Consider the following 20,471-nt stretch of genomic DNA (forward strand, 5'->3'; position numbering starts at 1 on the left):
CCCGTGTGACTTCACCTTTTGTACTAGTCTACCATGAGGGACCTTGTCAAAGGCCTTACTGAAGTCCATAGAGACAACTTCAACTGCCCTACCTGCATCAATCATCTTGGTGGCCTCCTCGAAAAACTCTATCAAGTTAGTGAGACACAACCTCCCCTTCACAAAACCATGCTGCCTCTCACTAATATGTCCATTTGCTTCCAAATGGGAGTAGATCCTGTCTCGAAGAATTCTCTCCAGTAATTTCCCTACCACTGAAGTAAGGCTCACCGGCCTGTAGTTCCCGGGATTATCCTTGCTACCCTTCTTAAACAGAGGAACAACATTGGCTATTCTCCAGTCCTCCGGGACATCTCCTGAAGACAGCGAGGATCCAAAGATTTCTGTCAAGGCCTCAGCAATTTCCTCTCCAGCCTCCTTCAGTATTCTGGGGTAGATCCCATCAGGCCCTGGGGACTTATCTACCTTAATATTTTTCAAGACGACCAACACCTCGTCTTTTTGGATCTCAATGTGACCCAGGCTATCTACACACCCTTCTCCAGACTCAACATCTACCAATTCCTTCTCTTTGGTGAATACTGATGCAAAGTATTAATTTAGTACCTCGCCCATTTCCTCTGGCTCAACACATAGATTCCCTTGCCTATCCTTCAGTGGGCCAACCCTTTCCCTGGCTACCCTCTTGCTTTTTATGTACGTAAAATATATATTCAACAAGGGATTATTAACAAAATACTGAGGCGGAGAATTACAGAAGTTCACAATCCATTGTTCGCTCCACATTTCATTGAGAAATGAACAACTCCTTGTTCTGAGATTGTGGCTGTCATGTTCTTTAGGCAGTGTGGCAGTGGGAACAGGCTGACCAGGGGAAAGATATATCAGCAGGAAACATAAACTGTTCAATGAGGCCCTGGCTGGAATGGATATTGGTCGTCTGCAAGAGGACTCAAGTAAACACAGAAATTAACTCATTATTGCTCTATGGACTTTGTAATTGCCCACTCACATTTACACAAAAGATCAAGATCATGGTATGAATGTGTAACTCACTTCCAGACAGACGTGATCAACTTTGCAGCAGGATGAACGACAAACAAAGAGGCCATCTGACTCCATAAAGGGCTACTAGTTGGTCAGACAGGAGTGTTTAAGAGGACAATAGATCTTGCTTGAATCACCCTGGCTGAACAGGTGTATTCTGTTTATTGACATTAATGAGTTTAAGCCTAGATGGGACAATAGAACTCAGGCCAGGCGTGGGCATATACCTATGACTCAGTGCTAGCAGAACATACCTTCAGCGATAACCTGGGAGTCCCCCACATACAACCATCGCGAGAAGAAGGGTCCCTGGGCTCTGAGACCAGAGAAGATATCCACATCGAGTGATCGTAGCCTGGCCATCGCCCTTCACTAAGTGTGGGTAATACCAAGAGCTCAGCTGCAAATCTGAGTCGCACTTTGTGCGAGTGATGCTGAAGATTGTAAGCCCCAAATAAAATAGATGTACAATTTTTAAAAATCGGAGAATTGTGAATAAAATTGAGTTACACTGCAAACCTCTTTTGTCTTTGTTCATCTCAAAAGTAAAGACACCTGGGTACAACGTTTTGAAAATAAACTGGCTGAAGTGTCTGATAATTTACAGACAACAGTAGAAAGGCACCCAGCACTCATAAGGGAATGTGTAAACACATTGTGGGCTTATTTGTTAAGTTTAGGCATGTGAGAAATTAGATTTGAAGAGATCAGCATTAGAGCTGTGTGTGTGCTCTGCTGAAAGTAAAAGTGAAACTAAGACTGGATCACACGACACTCTCCTTTCTAGTGTTGCCTTGCTATTATCTCTTAAAGGCAGCTTACCAGAATGGCCTGGACTTTTGAATCTGGCTCCCTCTGGCTGTAGAAGAGGGGAAGTAATCTGGAGGTACATGATCGGGAAAACACGTTAGCTAATAATCTAAGATTGTAATTCAGCACAGAAAGTGTTTTGGTTTAAAATGTGTATTTTCTTTTGATAATTGGCCTTACAGATTTTGGCTGAACACTAGTGATGCGATCTGGCAGATGGTAAATGCCACGCAAACCAAACCCCAGAGGGAAACATGGCAATCTATCACAGCCCTTTTCTACTTGGGCAGGAAAAGCAGAGGGCACGACTACACTGCCAGCTTTATTTTTAATTCATTCATTGGATGTTGGTGTCGCTGGGCCAGCATTTACTGCCCCTCCCTGAGAGCATTGAAGAGTCAGCCACATTGCTGTGGGTCTGGAGTCACATGTAGGCCAGACCAGGTAAGGACGGCAGATTTCCTACCCGAAAGATGGGTTTTTATGACAGTAATGGTTTCATGGTCATCATTAGACTTTTAATCCCAGTTTTATAGTGGATTCAAATTTCACCATCTGCAGTGGCAGGTTTGGCACCCGGGTCCCCAGAGCATACCTTGGTTTCCAGATCACTAGTCCAATGACAATAAGCCGCTGACTCTCCTTTTCCCACCATAATTTTAGACACTTTGGCAAGAATAATACAATGAGAAGTCTGAATCCTGTGACCTCATGCTGAAGGGGGCGTGGTGGGGGGGGGCTCTGATTCAAGCCTGCCCACCAGAAACTGGGACGTTTAAATGCTCAGGACATCCCTGAACCCCGACCCCACCCCATGGATCCCCCGACCTCTTGGAACTCCCCCACCCTGCCCATGGATGTTGACCAGCAGTTCCCTCACAGAACTCCACCCCCACCACTAGAATGGACGCCCCCCCCACCAAGGGGCAGTGACAAGGGGTAATACTGGGGGCAGTGCTGGAGCAGGTGCCAGGGTACTGTCCTGGCATGGCCCTCTCCCCCTCTCACCTGTGCACCTCCAGCAGGTTCCGCTGCCAGGTAAACATCATTGGGGACGTGTTATAACTCTCGCTGAGGTGAATGGCCAGTTTAATGAGGGCGGAATTCACCTGACACCAACAGTTAGATTGATGCAAATGGAGATCCCAACATTTAAAGTCGCGATTCCCGTTACGTCATTGATGGGGTGCGAGGTCAACTGCAACGGAAAATCCCGCCATCTTAAAATCCTAATGGCCATCACATTTGAGTAAAATGAAATTTAATAGCCTCACTTTATTCATTTTTAACCTTTTCCAAGTTCTAAACTCTTTTTACTTCCCTTTGAAATTTAACTCAACACAACAATCTTTATCTCCTAACGCAAATTTCTACCCATATTTTAATTATTTGTAGAACGTCCATCTCAGCTCCATTCATTTTAAATGCCTGCCTTTTACATCGAGCCCCTAGATGCCCTCAATTTTGTAGAAACTCAGTCTCCAGCTTAATTAATAATAATAATAATAATCTTTATTAGTGTCACAAGTTGGCTTCCATAACACTGCAATGAAGTTACTGTGAAAAGCCCCTAGTCGCCACACTCCGGCGCCTGAGGGAAAATTCAGAATGTCCAAATTTCCCAACATTAAATTAGGCACAGACAGACACAGAACCACAGCCACAAGCCTGCTTTCCCCAATACGCCCCAAGATATGTTTAAAAGGAGCTTCTTCTACACACTGGTCCTAAGGAAATGAACCCATTTGTAACACTGCAGCTGATGTCCTTGCATGTTATTGTGCTGAGTGATATGTTACACAGTATATTCCCTCTGGAATATGCAGAAATAGTATTAGCCAACTCAGTTGTCTGTATACCTAAATTCCATTAAAGTTTATTTAGAGATAGAATTATTCGGCACATATCTTCCAACTGCACAAGACAAATATTTACACATGGCACTGAAATCCTGTCTGAGCTGAACTTCTCAACAAGTAGAATGAATATTGAGTGTTGGCACAGCATAAACATACAACCAACCTCCTTCGGCCACTTCCAGAATCTGTCACTCTGGGACCTTCTGTGAAACTGCTCAATTACTGACCCCGTTTTATGTCAACAAACCTCATTCTTTCAGCAAAAGACTGAAGAACTGATGAAAAATTCTGTTTTTTTAATCAATGTAATTTATTCAAAATGGAATGTACCAGACAAACTTGAAAAATATGAATGTCCAGATCGATAGTGGTAGCAATCTCGAACCCATAACAACACAAAGACACAACGGAGATCAACTCATGCAATAAGTTCCTTTAAACAATTGTCAATGTCTTTGTTAAATGGCTGGTGTATTTCACAAGGCATGCTGCAATGGCGATCGACAACAATAATCCAATGCTTACTGGGAGAGAGAGAGACGCAAAAGGATTCACCATGAAATAACGGGAGCAGGAGTGCTCAGATGCAGGGACACAGGCCGGGAGGGAATCAAAGAAAGGTTCAGAGTGAAGATAATGGAAGGGGTGCAGTGCAAAATATATGGCATTGTTCTTTAAAGTGCACAGTCTCCCTTTGATGTAAATTCCAAATGCAACTTATTGTTCAACAAATCACAATAAAAACTAAACATCTTCAATACCTGCTCATTCTGCTCAGGATTTTACAATCTCCACCTCAAATACTATCCCTAAAGTTACTGCAGATTCACACAGTTAACCAGAAAAAACATTCTACCAAATGTCTGAGTCAGTGGTGGTGCAGGAGTTTTGATGCTGCTAATTGAAACTTGGGATTTTAAAATGTAATAGCTGGAGGTTGGAGTGGAATAAACATGAAGAGAGGCGAGGGAAGGAACAGGGGAATATGAATTCGGAAATTAAAGGGGAAATGTTTTTTTAAAATTAGTAATGCCATGTTTAGAGTCTACTAATTGTGTTCTCCTTTGCACAGTGAGCGTTGCAGGAGAGATTCCAACAGGAGATCGCCACAATCGCTACAATAATAAGCCTCTGATTTCATTCAGGTCAGTTGCAAGTCGGAATACATGCTGTCAGCACTGGATACCTAGAATGCTGTTTGAAAATTCTAACTGGACAGTTTCCTTCTCATGATACCACTCTACTCTGTTAGTAGCTGAAACTATTTGTCAATAACTGGGATTGGGAAAATTAGCTACTGGAAATCCAACCATGAAAGGAATTACTGCCCATTTCCATAAGACCATAAGACAGAGGAGCAGAATTAGGCCACTCGGCCCATCGAGTCTGCTCCGCCATTCAATCATGGCTGATATTTTCTCATCTCCATTCTCCTGCCTTCTCCCCATAACCCCTGATCCCATTATTAATCAAGAACCTATCTATCTCTGTCTTAAAGACACTCAGTGATTTGGCCTCCACAGCCTTCTGCGGCAAAGAGTTCCACAGATTCACCACCCTCTGGCTGAAGAAATTTCTCCTTATCTCTGTTTTAAAGGATCGTCCCTTTAGTCTGAGATTGTGTCCTCTGGTTCTCGTTTTTCCTACAAGTGGAAACATTTTCTCCACGTCCACTCTATCCAGACCTCGCAGTATCTTGTAAGTTTCAATAAAATCCCCTCTCATCCTTCTAAACTCCAACGATCACAGACCCAGATCCTCAAATGTTCCTCATACGACAGGTTCTTCATTCCAGGGATCATTCTTGTGAACCTCCTCTGGACATTTTCCAAGGCCAGCACTTCCTTCCTTAGATATGGGACCCAAAACTGCTCACAATTTCCTTCAATTCCTTCACAGATTATCATAGAATTGACAGTGCAGAAGGAGGCCATTCGGCCCATCTAGTCTGCACCAGCCCTTGGAAAGAGAACCCTACCTAAGCCCACACTTCCACCCTATCCCCATAACCCAGTAACCCAACCTAACCTTTTTAGACACTAAGGGCAATTTATCATGGCCAATCCATCTAACCTGCACATCTTTGGACTGTGGGAGGAAACCGGAGCACCCGGAGGAAACCCACGCACACACGGGGAGGATGTGCAGACTCCGCACAGACAGTGACCCAAGCCGGGAATCGAATCTGGGACCCTGGAGCTGTGAAGCAATTGTGCTATCCACTGTGCTACCATGCTGCCCTATTGAATATACCCTAGTGAAACACACAATGTTTTCATAACTTCTTACACTTTAGTATTAACTTTGAATAATATTTCAGATGCTGTTATGCGTCGTCGCACACCATTGGCATTCTTAAGAGACTCCAGACTTTGTTAAGAACAAGAAGGTGTTAATTAACAAAGAGTAATTTGGTACAGGAGGTTTTGCAGCTCTAGCATTCCTTGGAGCACAGCTCCAAGTCCTTACATGCTTACTACATAGCTGCTAGATGTATTCTTCCCAAGAGAGGACTCCCCCTTCTGAGGTGATCACTCACTCTCAGTTCCCATTGGTCCCTTGAGTCAGGTGGCGCTTTTCGACTGTACTGCCCCAAAGAGACAGACATCACAAATACAACACAGCTGCATTTGAACTTCCGTATTCTGATGAGTAAATTCCTTTACTAACACTGTAATTTTGAAGTATAATTGAGGTTATATGAAAAGGAACCATGGCAGCAAATCTGCACAAAGCAAATATTAATTGCTCTGTTCAAGGACAGAGGATACATTCTTATACATTAATATACCAAAATGATGTTAGGAGTATGAGAACAAAATGCTTTCAGGATGTGCTTGGAGTAAAACTGCAGTAAAACAATTTTACTTTACTTCGATGCTGTGGAACATCAATATAGTGGATCAAATGTTGCTGTCAAAATCATAGCAAAACTAATATTATGGGCCATTATTTTGTGTAAGTAGCAACTCAGGTGAGGTCACGTGTGTGATTAAAGGTGGAAATGCAAAAGGTGGCATCTGAATTGCACAGTTCTTCCATTATCTTTTCAAACTTGGCACCTCACTGTCTGGCTCCCCATTCCATTGTATCGAGTGGTGGGAAGTTCCTATACAAGAATAGAAGTTGAATCCATTTGGGTGGAAATCAGGAATAGTAAGGCGAAAAAAATCACTGATAGGAATAGTCTATAGGCCACCAAATCGTAACATTATGGTGGGGGAGGCAATAAACAAAGAAATAACGGATGCATGTAGAAATGGTACAGCAGTTATCATGGGGGATTTTATTCTACATGTCGATTGGTTTAACCAGGTCGGTCAAGGCAGCCTTGAGGAGGAGTTTACAGAATATATCCGTGATAGTTTCCGAGAACAGTATGTAATGGAACCCACAAGGGAACAAGCGGTCCTAGATCTGGTCCTGTGTAATGAGACAGGATTGATTCATGATCTCATAGTTAGGGATCCTCTCGGAAGGAGCGATCACAATATGGTGGAATTTAAAATACAGATGGATGGTGAGAAGGTAAAATCAAACACTAGTGTTTTGTGCTTAGACAAAGGAGATTACAATGGGCTGAGAGAAGAACAAGCTAAGGTAGACTGGGAGCAAAGACTTTATGGTGAAACAGTTGAGGAACAGTGGAGAACCTTCCAAGCGGTTTTTCACAGTGCTCAGCAAAGGTTTATACCAACAAAAAGGAAGGACAATAGAAAGAGGGAAAATCGACCATGGATATCTAAGGAAATAAGGGAGAGTATCAAATTGAAGGAAAAAGCATACAAAGTGGCAAAGATTAGTGGGAGACTAGAGGACTGTGAAACCTTTAGGGGGCAACAGAAAGCTACTAAAAAAGCTATAAAGAAGAGTAAGATAGATTATGAGAGTAAACTTGCTCAGAATATAAAAACAGATAGTAAAAGTTTCTACAAATATATAAAACAAAAAAGAGTGGCTAAGGTAAATATTAGTCCTTTAGAGGATGAGAAGGGAGATTTAATAATCATAGAATTATCATAGAATTTACAGTGCAGAAGGAGGCCATTCGGCCCATCGTGTCTGCACCAGCTCTTGGAAAGAGCACCCTACCCAAGTTCAGCACCTCCACCCTATCCCCATAACCCAGTAACCCCACCCAACACTAAGGGCAATTCTGGACACTAAGGGCAATTTATCATGACCAATCCACCTAACCCGCACATCTTTGGACTGTGGGAGGAAACTGGAGCACCCGGAGGAAACCCACGCACACACAGGGAGGATGTGCAGACTCCGCACAGACAGTGACCCAAGCCAGAATCGAACCTGGGACCCTGGAGCTGTGAAGCAATTGTGCTATCCACAATGCTACCGTGCTGGGAGATGATAATGGGAGATGAGGAAATGGCTGAGGAACTGAACAGGTTTTTTGGGTCAGTCTTCACAGTGGAAGACACAAATAACATGCCAGTGACTGATAGAAATGAGGCTATGACAGGTGAGGACCTTGAGAGGATTGTTATCATTAAGGAGGTAGTGATGGGTAAGCTAATGGGGCTAAAGGTAGACACATCTCCTGGCCCTGATGGAATGTATCCCAGAGTGCTAAAAGAGATGGCTAGGGAAATTGCAAATGCCCTAGTGACAATTTACCAAAATTCACTAGACCCTGGGGTGGTCCCGGCGGATTGGAAATTAGCAAACGTGACACCACTGTTTAAAAAAGGAGGTAGGCAGAAAGCTGGTCATTATAGGCCAGTGAGCTTAACTTCGGTAGTAGGGAAGATGCTGGAATTTATCATCTTGAAACCTTGAGTGTGCAGGTAGAACAGGCAAGAGGGGGAAAGAATTTGGTGGCTTCATTTGGATAGCCAGGGGTTTGGGCAGTACGGTAGCATAGTGGTTAGCACAGTTGCTTCACAGCTCCAGGGTCCCAGGTTCGATTCCTGGCTGGGTCACTGTCTGTGCGGAGTCTGCATGTTCTCCCCGTGTCTGCATGGGTTTCCTCCGGGTGCTCCAGTTTCCTTCCACAGCCCAAAGATGTGCGGGTTAGGTGGATTGGCCATGCTAAATTGCCCTTAGTGTCCAAAACATATTAAGTGGGGGTTACTGGGTTACGGGGATAGAGTAGATATGTAGGCTTCAGTAGGGTGCTCTTTGTAAGGGCCGGTGCAGGCTCGATGGGCCAAATGGCCTCCTTCTGCACTGTAAATTCTATGATTCTGTGCTTGCTCTTTGGAGAGGCAAGGTATTCTTTTGACTAGAGTCCTGGGACACCTATGGGAGCAGTAAGGCCCTTTGGGATTGTTAAAATTAAATGTGATTATACATTTTTATGCACAAATACATTTGCACTGTCAAGCTGTCAAAGAGTTGTCCAGCTGTCAAAGAACTGCCAAAAAACTGTCCAGCTGTCAAGAAACTGCCAAAGAACTTTCAAAACTTTCAAGGACCTGTCAAGGATATTAGGTGAGTTGGCATGGAGGGGGGAATGCAAAGAGTGTTGGCTGGGTGCATGGGTTGGCATAAGGGGTATGAGACTCCATGGTGGGTGATGGAGAGGGATGGGTTAGGGGTAACAAATGCTTTGTTAAAAACTGTGGTTGAACTTAATCAAAAAATAAGTTTATTTTTAATTCAAAATAACAATTTTAATTCTGATTCAATTTTCTAGGATGTTTTCCCTCCCTACCTTTAATACATTAGTTACATTGCTTATTTAAATTATTTGATAATTTAAATGTATTAGCTTTAAAAATCTTGATATTATCAGAAGTAAACTGCATGAGAAAATTAAGTGACATTTTGAATTAATCATATTCAATAAATAATCCAGTCCATAATTCCCCTGAAGACCACCAGGACCTCACCTCTTGCCCGTTCCCCACATCCCACACTCTACCCAAGTTTGACATCTCTCTCTAACCTTGAGCTGTTCTTTGCTGCTGGCTTGACCTGTAGCAATACAATTCTGCCTCATTCTCGGAATGGATTCTTGCCACAGTTAGAATTCCGGATTGATCAAGGATTTCCCCCGATAGCACAGAGTGAGACCCCAGAATGGAGATTGCCAGAACATTTCATAAAACTAGCAAAAACTGATTGACTATTCCAAAAATTGATGCTGCAGCCTGTAATAAGCTAGCAACGAAAGACAGGCCTCTAGACATGCCAAAGTGTTCAGTCACATAAAACGTACAACAAAGAAATAGGGCATCTGAGTCAATTGTTCTATACTTACAGTTTGCTCCATATGAGCCTCTTCCCAACTTTCATCTGAAATTATCAGCATATCCGTCAGTTCCTTTGTCCCTCGTGTTTTTATCTCGCCAACACGACCAATCGGCCCCAAAATGTTTCCATTAAAACGCATTCACTATTTCCATTGATTAAGGAGTCAACAATTCGAGCTCCTGCAGTAGAATTTGATATGCATTGTACCTATTTTTCGGGTTCATAATGAGAACAGAGCACACTATGTTCACAACGGGAGCTTTTGGGTTTAATTATCTCAGTTTTACAAAGGGCCCAGAATAATCTCTACTCCCAAAAATCTAAGATCATCACCAAAGGACTAAAAGGACAGTTAAGAAAATGTTACGCAGAGAGTTATTACAAGATGGAGTGCACTTCTGGAAACACAATAGTAACGTTTAAAATTTAAAGAAATAAATGTTTGAAAAATAAAAAAGATAAGAGTATGGGTTTTAAATGACCATGAAGGAGTCCACAACTTGAACAAGTAGTTCAAAGAAACTTTATTTGCAATAACTATTATATACATCACATGGTATAGATCCCAAGTGGGACTGCCTTGCTGGTGTCTAACTTGCCGGCTTTATATACCCCCCAGCTAGACATTGCCTCCTTAATGGGGGAGCTCGTATTCTGCAAGGTTCACGGGGAAGTTAACTGTTCCCACCCTGTCAGATACATGCGGGAAAAAGCAAAAGGTTTTATTTGATGAATGGACCTTTCAGAGAGCCAGTATGAGGCTGATTCGTTGAATGGCATTCTCCCGAGTTGTAGCATGCTATGATTCTATAACTCTGTTTATCAGTGTATTAGGTGCTTATCTATCTGTTGATGCCTTGCCTGTGAAAAGGGTTTGCAAAATGATTGATGGTGCGGATATCAATTTACTCCATGCGTGTGCATTTTAAGCTCGATTGTCCCGCTGCACAGGGGTTCCTCTTTCTTGTTGATGATTGTTGTGTGTTGATTCTTGTAGCTTTCGTGTCTTGCTGTTTTATCTGATCTAAGTAATTTTGATTTTGGCAGCCCCAGGGTTACCATTGTCGCATTCAGTTTTGTGCGTGTGAAATTATATTACTTATTCAGTCATTAGAGCATTTTATGACTGTACTGTATGCAGGACTTTTCCTATCTACTTATTACATTTGGTTATTTTTTCTCAAATGATATTTTGGATGATTTTCTTCCCATCGAATTGTTTTGTCTTTTTGGGTACAGATCTCTATTTTTGTTCCTGGTGTGGTCTATACACAGTGTGTCCTTTGTGATTGAGGAGGTGAACAGCCTTTTCTTGGCACCCATCATGAACACAAAATGTCTGACCTGCTGAGTATTTTCATTATTTTCCGTTTATATATCATTACCCCACTTTGGTCAGGTGCCAAGGATCTCATAATAGTGACCTTGCAGAAATTCTTCTGCGTTTTCTCCCAGTTGGAATGAAGATACCACAGTGGTCTCCCTGAATTAGCTTCCTGCCAGAGAAGGCTGAAATCAGGAATGGAGTGGGGGATATCTAGTTCATAATTCATGCGTTTTGGAACGTAGTTATAGGAATTAAAGTTTAAACTGTAGAAAATGGGGACTTTGGGGTAATGAAAACCACACTGACGTAGATGCAACTCAAACAAGTTTCAAGTTTATTATAGTTAAAAGGTTGGGCTATGTTGATTTAAGCGGTTAAAAGCTCGATAGGTGTTAGATCCAGATAGAGCGATCGCAAGGAAGTGATCATGAAAAAGCAATAAACATTTTAATTATACGAATAACTACAAAACACAACTCCACTCCCCGAAGGGTCACCTACCCAGCCCATCTGTCCGGTTGGCTTCCTTTGTTGAGGGTAAATCCCGACCCCTTAACGGGGAAGTTCGTATTCATCCGAGGTTACGGACAATCCACAAAAAGTCAAAAGGGAATTCATTTCCATTATCTGGCAACAGGCCATGCCTGCCCCATTGCTATGGAGATGGGTAGGACTTAATGATATTCTTTGTTTTGAGTCTCTCTCAGTTAGCCAGCAGGCAAAACTGGTTGATGTTTGGAAAAGTACCTGAGAGATTGTCAGCTTTGGGTCTCCTGTAGCTTGTAATTCCTTTGAAATAAAGAAATAAAGTTAGACCCTAACCCTAACCCATTGTAGAGTAAACGTGAGACAGTTTGCCCAAATAGAGCCTGTGATTGGGAACAGAACTCTGCATTAGAAAAAGTTGGTCACGGGAAAACCACTGGAAGATTTATGAAGCTGGAAGCTGAAGAAAATATCTGCAGATCTCGTGTCAGTGAACAACAGTTCACCTTGTTACAGTTGAAGTTCTGGAGGTAATCATCTTGATGGCAGTTTGAAAGCAGAGTTGTGGACTATCGGAAATCAAAGGTGTTTTCTGATGTTTTAAGCCACAGTGCAGGAGTCAAAGGGAGTCTTGTGCTTGAGCTGTGAAATTCAGTCATTACGTTTGAAAGGAAAGGTGAAAGGTCGCTCAGCCAATAGCTAATGGAAGGGTCCACCAAGAATCTTGTATATTAGTGAATAGCTGGAACATTGAAGAGAAATCTCTAGTAAATCCCGGAGGGGATTGATTACAGGAAAAATGAATGAACCTTAAATATTTCATAAGATAGGGAGCGCTTGGGGGAAAAAGTAAGATGTAGAGCTGCGTTTATATAGGTTTTTATAAGCTAAAATGCGAAGTTAATAACCTCACTTTATTTAATTATTTTTGATACACAATCACCTCAGTTCCAGGACATGGCTGCAGAAGGTCCTCAGGGCAGCCATCATCAGCGGCTTCATCAATGACCTCATAAGGTCAGAAGTGAAAATGTTCGCTGATAATTAATGTACAATGTTCAGCACCATTCCTGACTCCTCAGATAATGAATCCATGTTCAAATGCAGCAAGACCTGGACAATATCCAGACTTGGGCTGACAAGTGGCAAGTAACATTCGTGCCACACAAGTGCCAGGCAATGACTATCTCCAATAAGAGAGGACCTGACTATTACTCATTACCATCACTGAATTCCCCACAATCAACATCCTGAGGGTTACCATTGATCAGAAACCGAACTGGACTAGCCATCTAAATAATATAGACGCGATTCTCCCACAAGGGGACAAAGTCTCCGAGCGAGCGCATTTAGCCGCGTATTTCCCGACACTCACAGTGCCGAGAAACAGGACTCGCGCTGAATAAGTGGCCTGAATGAGGAACATGTGGCTGTTGCTGCACAGAGCCCCGTTTTGTACAGTGGGGAGCTCTGCTCTCATTGTAGCAAGAGATCGGGATGCCATTTTTAAATGGCGTCCCGAGCTCCGAGGCCCCCAAAACATTCCCAGACCTGCCCCCAGCCCGAAAGCAATATGGGAGGGTCCTCCCGTTTGTGGGGACCAGTGGTGAACGGCGCTCACCCGAGGTCTCCGAGGTGAAGGGTTGAATCTCAGGTACCTCAGGAATCTGCACATTAGAGTGAGACCAGCTGCATCGCTTTAATATGAGGAGTGTTCCCTATGGTGACCAGAGCAGGTCAGAGGCTATGAATCATGTGGCAAGTAACTCACCCCCTGACTCCCAAAGCCTGTCCACCATCTACAAGGCACAAGTCAGGAGTGTGAGGGAATACTCTCCACTTGCCTGGGTGAGCGCAGCTCCAACAACACTCAAGAAGCTCAACACAATCCAGGACCAATCAGCCCGCTTGATTGCTCCCCCTTCCACAAACATTCAAACCCTCCACCACCGATGCACCGTGGCAGCCGGGTGTACCATCTACAAGGTGCACTGCAGGAACTCACCAAGGTCCCTCAGGCAGCATCTTCCTAATCTAAGGCCACTACTATCTAGAAGGACAAGGGCAGCAGATACCTGAGAGGTTTCTCTCCAAGTTACACACAATTCTGACTTGGAACTAAATTTCCATTCCTTCACTTCTTGAAGTAAACGGCAAAGGGGGAGTCCAAAAATTTCATCAGCAAAAGTTTATTTAGCATCCAGTAGGATTTACACAGGACCTGGTTACACATCTCAAGGTCCTGACTTCTTTCACTCAGCTGCTAGAGTAACTAACCTGTTATATTAGTGCTGGTTAACTCACAACCCAATCAGCAGGAGGGAATAATCATCCCCAGCTGCATGAGTGACATGCAGGGTTACAACACTTCCATCGTGGCATAATCTGGAACTCCCTCACTAACAGCACAATGGGAGTACCTACATCTCAGAGACCACAGTGGTTCAAAAAGGCAGCTCACCCACACCTTCTGATATTGGGGAACTGGCAGACATGTTGAACAATTACTTTGCTTCTGTATTTACTGTTGAAAAGGAGGATAACTCGCTGGAAGTTCCGAAAAAATTAATAGTCGATAGAGGACAGGGTCTTAATACAATTAACTTACATTCAGCATCAGTAACTAGGAAATTAATGGATCTAAAGAGTGACAAATCCCCAGGACCTGACGGTTTCTATCCGAGGGGGTTAAAGAAAGTGGGGGAGCACATTGTAGATGCCCTAACTATAATCTTTCAGAGTTCCCTGGATTCAGGAGTAATCCCTCTGGATCGGAAAATTATGGGCGCTATCCCCCCCCGCCCCCGCCGGGTGGGAGAATCGCCGGGGCGCCGCGCAAATCGCACCACGCCGCCCCGACCCCCGCACGCGATTCTCCCACCCCCTGGAAACCAACGGCGTGCGATTCGCACCGGGCCGCTCGGAGAACCGGCGAGCGGCGATTCTCCAGCCGGATGGGCCGAGCGGCCTTTGGGTGGACGGCCTGTGGGGGTGGGGAGGGGGGCTCATTCACCGGGGTGGCCTCCGATGGGGTCTGGCCCGCGGTCGGGGCCCACCAATCGGCGGGCCGGCCTCTCCCCCCCGGGCCTACCTCCTTCCGCGCGGGGCCCCAGAACACCGGCCCCATGTTGGTGAGGGGCCGGCGTGCGTAAGACATTGGGCTGCCCCAACTGCGCATGCGCGGGTTGGCACGGCGCCCATTTGGTGCCGCGTAAGGATGCTGGAGCTGTTGAACCGCTCCAACGCCGTGCTGGCCCCCTGTGGGGGCCAGAATAGGTCGTGCCCGGGCCCTGTTTGCGCCGTCGTGAAACGCAACAGCGTTCACGACGACGCGAACACTTGGCCTCAATATTGGAGACTCGCCCCCTACGCATGTCACTCCACTTTTTAAGAAGGGTGAAAGGGGAAACCAGGGAATTACAGACCGGTTCGCTTAACATCTATGATGGGGAAATTGTTGGATTCTATAATCAAGGGTGGGGTAACTGAACACCTTGAAAACTGTTGGTCTATCAGGGAGAGCCATCATGGATTTGTGGAGGGGAGATCCTGTCTGACTGATCTTACTGAATTTTTTGAAGAGGTGACTAAGATAGTGGAAAGGGGAATGTCTACGGATGTTATTTATATGGACTTCCGGATAAAGTTCCACACAAGAGTCTGTTAACTAAGGTGGAAGCCACAGATTGAGGGCAAATTATTGACATGGTTAGGAAACTGGTTGAGTGGCAGGTGACAGAGAGTGAGGATAATGGGTTAGATAATCGGTAAGCTTAGAGTAGCATGGTGACACAGTGGTTAGCACTGCTGCCTCACAGCGCCAGGGACCCAGGTTCAATTCCGGCCTTGTGTGACTGTCTGCACATTCTTCCTGTGTCTGCGTGGGATTCCCCTGGGTGCTCTGGTTTCTTTCCACAGTCCAAAGATGTACAGGTTAGGTGGATTGGCCATGCTAAATTTCCCCTTAATGTCCAAAGGTTAGATGGGGTTATGGGGTTGTGGGGGTGTGGGCCTAGGTAGGGTGCTCTTACAGAGGGTTGGTGCAGATTTGATGGGCTGAGTGGTCTCCTTCAGCACTTTAGGGATTCTATGGTTCTACAATACTTTAAGTGGCAGGAGGGGACGAATGATGCAGCACAAGAATCTGTGTTGGGGCCTCAATTATTCACATTATTTATTAATGACTTGGATGATGGCACAGAAAATCATCTATCCAGATTCGCTGATGATACAAAGTTAGGTGGCATTGGAGACAGTTTAGATAGCATCAAATTCCAAGGAGATATTGACAGACTAGGTGAGTGGACAACATTGTGTCAGATGGAGTTTAATGTGAGCAAGTGTGAGGTTATCCATTTTGGACCAAAAAAGGATAGAGCAGAGGACTTTCTAAATGGAACGAGGTTGGGTACAGTGGATGTCCAAAGAGACTTGGAGGCTCAGGTGCATATGTCCTTAAAATGCCAGGAACAAGTGCAGAAAATAATCAAAAAGGTTAATGGAATGCTTGCCTTTATATCCAGAGGATTGGAATATAAAGACACAGGGGCTATGCTGCAGCTTTACAAAACTCTGGTTAGACCCCACTTGGCATCACTGGGAGCAGTTCTGGACACCACACCTTAGGAAGGATATTTTGGTCTTGGAGAGAGAACAACGTAGGTTTACAAAAATGAAACCTGGATTATAGGGGTTGATTACGAGGAGAGATTACACAAATTAGACCTGTTTTCACTAAAATTTAGAAGGTTAAGGGATTAGTCACCTGATCTGATTGAAGTATTCAAGATATTGGGCGAGATTCTCCGACCCCCCGCCGGGTTGGAGAATCGCCGGGTGCTGGCGTGAATCCTGCCCCCGCCGGTTGCCGAATTCTCCGGCACTGGATATTCGACGGGGGCAGGAATCGCACCGCGCCGGTTGGCGGGCCCCCCCCGCGATTCTCCGGCCCGGATGGGCCGAAGTCCCGCAGCTAAAATGCCTGTCCCGCCGGCGTAAATTAAAGTAGGTATTTACCGGCGGGACAAGGCGGCGCGGGTGGGCTCCGGGGTCCTGGGGGGGGCGCGGGGCGATCTGGCCCCGGGGGGTGCCCCCACGGTGGCCTGGCCCGCGATCGGGGCCCACCGATCCGCGGGCGGGCTGTGCCGTGGGGGCACTCTTTTCCTTCCGCCTTCGCCACAGTCTCCACCATGGCAGAGGCGGAAGAGACTACCTCCACTGCGCATGCGCGGGAATGCCGTCAGCCGCCGCTAACGCTCCCGCGCATGAGCCGCCCGGAGATGTCATTTCCGCGCCAGCTGGCGAGGCACCAAATACCTTTTCCGCCAGCTGGCGGGGCGGAAATTAGTCCGGCGCGGGCCTAGCCCCTTAAGGTTGGGGCTCGGCCCCCCAAGATGCGGAGCATTCCGCACCTTTGGGGCGGCGCGATGCCCGACTGATTTGCGCCGTTTTGGGCACCAGTCGGCGAACATCGCGCCGATACCGGAGAATTTCACCCCCAAACAGGGAAAGACAGGGTCGATAAAGATAAACTATTTCCACCGGTTGGAGATTCTAAAACTAGGGGACAGAGTCTAAAAATTAGGGCTAGACCGTTCAGGAGAGATGTTAGGAAGAACTTCTTCACTCAAAGGGTGGTCGAGGTTTTGAACTCTCCCCCACACACAGACGTTGAAGCTTGAACAGTTGTTAAATTTAAATCGGAGATAGGTGGTCAATTGTTGATTATTCAGATTCCTTGAAATGTTACCGGTTCCTGAATGGAGCACAATATAAATTCAAAAATTAGAAGAAACTTCTTGTAATGTTAAAATATCTGGAGAAAATGAGGCAGTAAAGTCCGGATGAGGGTTTGGGTTATTGAGGACAAAACGGAAGATGTGAACCAGTGGAACAAAACCTGGCCGATGGTAAAACTGCACAGCATGGATGAAAATACTGAAGAACAAATATATATTACCCTTGGTAATAATGACAAAATCACGTGGGAATTCTCCGTCGTCACAATTGCACCAGTAACACGATGGAAACAAAGATTAAACTATTATTTTGAATGTGCACAAAAAGGCAAAGCAAATTTAAACACCGTAAATTACTGAAATAAAGTAGTATCTGGAGAGTAGCCAAAGCTGCAAGGCAGTTAGGCAGTGTCTGGACGTGTGCAATCCAGTTCATTTTCACCCTCAAGGTCACAGAAACATTCAAATGTATCACATCCATTTTATCCGGGGATTCTCTCCATGAAATTGTCTCCTTTCTTTTTTCAGAGTTTCAATGCCTACCACCTGCCATCCAATTTCTTCTGTGAGGCAGAAAATTGGTCCATTCTTGGCCAAGGATTTGCTCACACCATCCACAGATCAATAACCGCTGACTTGTGAATGCCAGGAGGCATACTTTGAATAGCATCACTCAACAGCCGAGCTCAGCTCTCCTCCTGATCTAGGTCATTGTTGTACAAAGCTGTCAGTATATTTGTTGTCAATTCTCCTATTGCCGAAAACTGTTAACTCTTAAATGGGGTTTACATTTCACTGAAATAAAAACACGCCTTGCTTCTTCTAAAAAAAAACCTGTTATCATAGAATTATTGAAACAGGAGGTGGCTGCTCTGTTTATTTTGGCGGTGTGGAAGAGCTCTCCAATTAGTCTCCTTAACCTCTTTCCCCACAGCCACACACATTCCTGTGATCCCACGTACTGGGATTTGAAACAGAACAGAAAATGTTGCAGACAGAGAGCAGGTCAGGAAGCGTGTATGGAGAGAGAGATTAGTCATCAGAGATCAGTGATTTTTAGGGTTTAATGTGTGCACCAGGATTGACAATAAGGCAAACACATACCTCATTTAGACTATTAATTTACTCCATAGATTGGGGGCATTTTGGGGATATTACCATTGACGTACACTTCAATCACTGGAACTAGGAAAAGACCATTTGACCCAAAAAATACATCGGGCGAGATCTTCCAGCTGTTTCCGCCAGCGGATTTTCTGGTCCCGTGAACAGCACTCCTCCGCCATGGGATGTCTGGCGGTGTGTGTTCATTCAATGGGAAATCTCACTGACAGCGGCGTGACAGAGGACCAGCCAGCAGGATGCTGCCTCCCACTGCCGAGAAACATGCTCGGGGAGGCCCGAAAACCTCGCTCATCCTTTTCGGCGGATCTCTAGATTCCTGTCTTTTCAATACCCCACCCTTTTTAAACAATCCAGCTGCGGACTCAATTGTATGACTGGCTTTACCTGATAAATTAGTTCATTCGTGTAAAATATTTCAGCCTAAATTCAGAGTTTGCTTCAATTCTCTTGCTGTTTTCTTTGAATCTCAAAAATAATGGTCAGGATTTCCCAGCTGTTCCCACTGGTGAGATCTTCCCGTTGCTCCGGCAACAATTCCCTCTGCGGGTTCCCCAGCATCGGAAAATCCGAACAGCAGGTCCAGGAGATCCCGGCAAATGGTGGATTGCTTGCACTGCTGCAATACACGCTGCCGGGTGAGAGGGGGGGCGGCGGGGGGGGAGGTGGAACATCCTGCCCAATTGTCTGGATAGAATTGAACAATTACCTTCAAAATTTCACAAGTTCTGTTATTAATGGGCTGTTTAAATGTCATTCACCTCAGCACAGTTTACCAAATAAGGAAATGTGTATTCCACCCACCATATGTCTTGGCAAAATTAGTAACTGCGTTGGGTTGTGGACCGGCATTTCTCTTTGGCAACACCAGTAAGTTCTGCAGAGAGCTCTCCCATACCCAGCGGGTCCACTCTCATTATCCTCCCATTCCTGGTGCAGAGACTTTAGGAACTCAATTCAACACAGCCAATTTTAACTCGCTTGGGGAATAGTTATTGGTGACCATGTGGAAGATGATTGGCCTAATGGTGCAGACTGTAGATGATCATTTTCTGTGGATGGATCAGTGTCCATGCTGAGGAAATGTCCTTCAACAAAGACAAGCAGAGAGTAACATAACGATAACTAATTGGCACCCATGTTAGCGGTAGTTTGATGCCATCACATTGCCTTGCACAAGTGACAGTAGGTAGTGCCTTAGAAAACAACTGCATCTTTGAGATCATAATACAATGGTTAATCTGATGCACAAGCAGTAAAAAGCAGAAGGTATTCTTTAAAAGCAATTGATGTTAGTTCAGTAAATATGTTTAAAGTTAGGACCGTTAGATTTTTGTTAAATGGCTTAGATAGGGTGGATGTAGGGAAGTTGTTTCCATTAGCAGGGGAGACTAGGACCCGGGGGCACAGCCTTAGAATAAAAGGGAGTCACTTTAGAACAGAGATGAGGAGAAATTTCTTCAGCCAGAGAGTGGTGGGTCTGTGGAATTCATTGCCACAGAGGGCGGTGGAGGCCGGGACGTTGAGTGTCTTTAAGACAGAAGTTGATAAATTCTTGATTTCTCGAGGAATTAAGGGCTATGGAGAGAGAGCGGGTAATTGGAGTTGAAATCAGCCATGATTGAATGGTGGAGTGGACTCGATGGGCCGAATGGCCTTACTTCCGCTCCTATGTCTTATGGTCTTATGGTTAACCAATGACCTTGTGGGATGTGGAACCAAGGTGGATGAATAGAGTCCGGAGACAGAGCAGTACTGCTCTCATTTGAACAGGAACATAGGAGCAGAAATCGGCCATTCTGCTCCTCGAGCCTGCTCCACAATTCAACTCGACTGTGGCTGATCTCCTTTGGTGGCAGAAGAGGT

At 44.9% G+C, this 20,471-nt stretch overlaps 1 long non-coding RNA gene across 1 annotated transcript; it reads left to right on the top strand.

The window, feature by feature from the left end:
• Positions 1-2,044: 2,044 nt before the first annotated feature.
• LOC140387649 (uncharacterized) lies at positions 2,045-18,216 on the top strand. The gene is made up of 3 exons (XR_011933927.1): positions 2,045-2,301; positions 4,789-4,861; positions 18,012-18,216. It is a non-coding gene; the product is annotated as an uncharacterized lncRNA (long non-coding RNA).
• The last annotated feature ends 2,255 nt before the right edge of the window (positions 18,217-20,471 follow it).

This window comes from Scyliorhinus torazame, chromosome 13, assembly GCF_047496885.1.
Source record: "Scyliorhinus torazame isolate Kashiwa2021f chromosome 13, sScyTor2.1, whole genome shotgun sequence".
Classification (NCBI taxonomy): domain Eukaryota; kingdom Metazoa; phylum Chordata; class Chondrichthyes; order Carcharhiniformes; family Scyliorhinidae; genus Scyliorhinus; species Scyliorhinus torazame.